The sequence below is a fragment of the Mustela lutreola genome, chromosome 15, assembly GCF_030435805.1.
Source record: "Mustela lutreola isolate mMusLut2 chromosome 15, mMusLut2.pri, whole genome shotgun sequence".
NCBI classification, from domain to species: Eukaryota; Metazoa; Chordata; class Mammalia; order Carnivora; family Mustelidae; genus Mustela; species Mustela lutreola.
Genome location: NC_081304.1, coordinates 46831621 through 46836438, shown reverse-complemented (window position 1 = coordinate 46836438; position 4818 = coordinate 46831621). Strand labels below are relative to the sequence as shown.

At 44.0% G+C, this 4818-nt stretch overlaps 1 pseudogene; it reads right to left on the bottom strand.

Annotated features, from left to right (window-relative positions):
- Positions 1-1110: 1110 nt before the first annotated feature.
- Positions 1111-2046, bottom strand: LOC131816272 (olfactory receptor 3A10-like; annotated as a pseudogene).
- Positions 2047-4818: the final 2772 nt, after the last annotated feature.

The window sequence follows — 4818 nt, the reverse complement described above, 5'->3', positions numbered from 1 at the left end:
CAGGATTCCATGCTGCCCTCCTCAAGCAATTAATAAGGATGCCAAGTAAAGTCACTCTTCTCAGACTTCCAACTTCTGGGCCAGGAAGTGTCTGAAATGGTTCACAGAAAAAATTCTAGAGATAGCCATGACAGGACATGAAATGGGCTCTTATTCTATTCACTGTTCTTCTCTAGATTGCCTTAGCTTTGCTCTTTTTGTAAAACCCTGGTTTCTAATACTCATTCACTGGTAAACTGCAAACACTATCTCCCTCTATTTTCCTTTCCCTCCTCACCTTTGCTTAGTATCTACACATATTAAACAGAATGCCCCCCCAAAACCAAAACAAACAAACAAACAAACAAAAAAACCCAGAATGCCCATTATATGTCAATATATATACTGATTGTATTTTGGGTATTGTATATTGTCAATTTAAAAAATTGGCAAAATTGTATTTTGCCAATTTAAAAAAACCTTGCTATTCTGGGTGCTTCTTCTCCTGAAACATGTGATATCCATCCTCAGTTTTTGGTGGAGTTGTGAGTCAGCTAGCTCACACACAGACATGAAAATGTGGTGTTCCCCCTAATGGTTACTCAGGATGGAGACCCTGGCTTTGGAAACAAGTATTTGATAATGTTGTTCTGAAGAAGATGCTGGTGGGTACTAATACTTTATTCCTAGGCTATGTCAAACCTCAATTTAGTTTCACAGTCCTGGGTTTATTTCCTGAAGAAGAATCTTTTAAAAACATACCCCATTCACCAGTACAAATATATTTTTATCTTAAATGGTGGGTGGAGGATGCAAACATTTTGCTTTTATTAGCATTTTAAACGTTTCAATTAAATACTCATTAAATTTTTAAAAATAGCCGATTTCCGTCCCATTTCCTGACATGCATTATGCTTTTCTCCTACCTCTCTTTGATCCATCTTCCTCCAGCTTTAGCTTTTCCCCCCAGTCCAAGGTAAATCATATTCTACTCTGGTCCATACTATCTACTTTCTCCCTATCCTTCCAGCCACCCCTGAAGATCCCCACTGCCCACATCCACACCTTCCGCATGAGAAAGTCAGTGGGTGCTCTAGGGGCATGCTGGTGCCCCCTTTCTCATTCAGGTAGTCACTTCCCCATCAACACCTTTTTCAGGGCACCCTGCACATCCGGGTTTCAGAGGCTGTAGATGACCGGGTTCAGCATGGGGCTAAGGATAGTCTTGAGGATCCCAATCCCCTTGTCCTTATCTGAAGCTGACACCGAGCCCAGACATATGTAACTGAAGAAGTCACTTCCATAAAAGATACAGACTACAGTGAGGTGGGAGCCACATGTGGAGAAGGCCTTCTTCTTCCCCTCCGCTTAACAGATTTGTAGCACTGCAGCGGTGACATGGGCAAAGGACACTGAGATGAGGATCATGGGGAACACCCCCATGAAAGCGGTCCCCACAAAAAGCAGCTGCCCATTGACATGGGTGCTGGAGCAGGAGAGCTGGAAAAGGGGTGGGAGGTCACAATAGAAGTGATTGACCACATTAGGGCCACAGAAGTCAAGCATAGATGTAGCCACTGTGTGAGTCAGAGCATTGATAAAGGAAATGGTGCAGCAAATGCCCACCAGGGCTCCTTGGACTTCACAGCTCATGCGGGTGCTATAGGTGAGGGGTTGACAGATGGCCAGGTAGCGGTCATAAGCCATGGCTGTCAGGAGGTGAGAGTCCACACCAGCCAGGAGATGGAAAAAGAAGAGCTGTGAAATGCAGGCAGCATAGGAGACTCTGCACTGGTGATCCAGGAGACATGCCAGCATTGGAAGGACAGTGACAGTGATGCATCCGATGTCTAGCAGAGATAGACTCCCCAAGAAGTAGTACATGGGCATGTGGAGTTTGGGCTCCACAAAGATGGCAGCCAGGATACTGAGGTTGCCTCAAACAGTGACTACATAGGCAAAGAGGAAGATAACAAAAAGGATGGGTTGCAGTCTTATGCTTTCTGTCAGGCCAAGAAGGATGAACTCAGTGACAGTTGTCCTTTTGCCCCAGGCACCTGGCTCCATAGGATGCTTCTGATCTCTGCAGTGGGAGAAGACCTGAACCTGTCAAAGGGGGAGAGAGACACATAGTAGGCACCTAATCTAAGACTACTGGATGTTGGGGATTGTGGTGTGAGCACCTACCAGCCTGAAGCTTGAGTGGTCTCCTGGAGGCCACCATGAAGCCAGACATGAACACTTTAACTGCTTTTTCAGGCTCAAGTCCAGGGGATGCCAGAGAAGGGACTGGGGCAGAAGAAACTACTCTGTGGTATAGGACACTGGCTACCTCACAACATTTTTAATAGCTATTGAGGTTGTGTTAGTATAGAGTGACTTAATAGTAGTTTTGACTAGCTCAATGAATAGATGAATGTATGAGGTTCTAGCAAGCAGATTATAGGAGAGTAGCAATAACATTAGAACAGTAGGAGGATGAAATAAATAAGAGATGCAAGAGAGTGAGAAGAAAAGGATCAAGGAGCAGACCAAAATACAGAAATACTCAGAGGCTAAATATGGAAGTCATGAAGGCAATTTAAGAGAGCACAGACAATGTTTTTAAAGTGTAAACTATGAGTATTGTGCTAAGAACTTCATATTAAGTTTCTTATTTAATTTTCACAGGGCTCTATGTGGTAACTGTTATTATATCTATATTATCAGGACACTTAGGTTTTTAAAAGGTTAAATAAGTAGCCCAGTCCTCAAACCCAAGACTGTCTAACTCCCCCAAATCCACAATTTAATTTTGTACAGCCTCTTACAGAACTTGGACATGTTGTTACTGATGTCTTATAAATGACATTTTGTGTGACAAATAAAGGAAAGATATTTCTAAGTCTTCAGGTCTTGTCATCACCACAACGATTCAAAGAGGTCAGGATCCCATCCATCCATCCATCCTTCCATCCATCCATCCATCCACTCTTCTATTCAATAATTGTTTATTTGTTAAGTGAAGTAAGATTCTGCATATATTTTGGTGGTGGAACTAATAGATTGGGCATGAGGTATGAGAGAAAGAGAAGGTACAGGGATGATTCCAAGATTCTTTGCCTGAGCAACTGAAGTTGCTATTAAGTGATATGGGGAAGACTGATGATTTTTTAGGGGCTGGGGTCAGAGATCAGGAGATTTTCCAAGGGAAAAGAGGGGATTTGAAATCCCAGGGAACATATAGCTAGTTTCCACTCAATTGCACATGGTAGCAGGTTGGGTTTCCCAACAAGTGCCCAGAAAACTGAGGAATGAAACCATGATGTCAAAAGTTCTTCAATGTGACTGCATCAATAGCTCTGGAAAGGTAACTATGGGGCCCCTTCAGCTGGACTCTTGCTCTGCTGGGCCACCCTTTGCCCTTGACTGTGCTAGTTTTCCTTTCTAATTAGAACACTTTTCCATTCCACATCAAAACTCCATCCTTCAAGGCTCAGTCTTGGGACATTGCCCCATCATCTCAAGGAAGTCCTCCTTATCCACCCCAGTTTTTAATTGATCTTCCCCTCCTCTGATGAGATAATTAATAACCTGCAAATGGAGAAAGGGGTGGGGAGCTGAACCATTATGAGGTGTAGCTTGCCCGAAATCACACTGGAGGGCTACTTGGAATCAACAGCACAAGACAAAGAATGTAGACTATGTTGATAGGCTACCACAGGAGACTCTACACTACCCCTGGCACCTCCATTCTGTCCTTTCCTGTGAAAACTGTTGGCAATCTTTTGGGCTCAAACTCTGTTGGGCCAATACTGACCCTCTTTTGGAGAAAGAAGACTGCTAGTCTCTCACAGTTTTGTCTCCCTTTCCAGAATCTACCTCCACATACGACCACCACTGATCCTCACAGTAGGAAGTCAGCCACAAACCTCTCAGACACTGTACACTTGGGCATACTTTTCTATCACAATTTCAGTCTTGGGAAAACTTTAACTCTACTAAGAGCTAGACTCAGACACAGTGCAGAGTGACAATGCCTCCTTTGCCCTAAGGAGGAGATACATGTCTCCTGATTATGCCCTTCCAGAATGCCAGAGGTGCTGAACTCTAGGAAACAAACTGGGGATTGTTGGTGGGGAGATGGGTGGGGAGATGGGATGACTGGGTGATGGGCATTAAAGAGGGCACTTGATGTAATGAACACTGGGTGTTATATGCAACTGATGAATCACTGAATTCTACCTTTGAAGCTAAAAGACAAAGAGGGGGGGGGGAAAGGAATACCGCAACACCTGCCACTGCCGGGACAGGCAATTTGTGGGTGCAGGTTATTTGGTGAGAAGAGAGAAGATATTTGCAGGGATCCCTAGTGTCACCATAGGAAATGTCCTCACAGATGGATTTTCTTAGCTTAATATTAAGCCCAGTCTGGGTTTGAAATCATAGCAGCGACACGGCCTGGTGTCACAAAGCACAGGGGCAAGAGTTCATTCTTGCTCTAAGCAGCAGCAATACCTCTTCATCCTGGATGTATTTGTCTATTCCCCACTTCTTCAATCATCTCCCACCTTGCCTGTTCATACAAGGGTCAGTTCCACTCAAGTTCTCTCTCCAATATGCTATATGTAGTTCTTTCTCTCCATGAAGCCATGCACAAACTCCCACTCTCTCTTTCTCTCTCCCCCTCTTCTCCCCTTCTTCTTCCTTCTCTCTCTCTCTCTTTTCCCTCCCCATCCCATTCTTCTGGTTTACAAGAATGACAACTCAGAACAGCTGAGAACAGAAAGAGCTGTGGAGTTGGAGTCCAGGTGCTTATGTTATTTGTGTTATAAACAAGTTTCTAACAGCATTGGGACT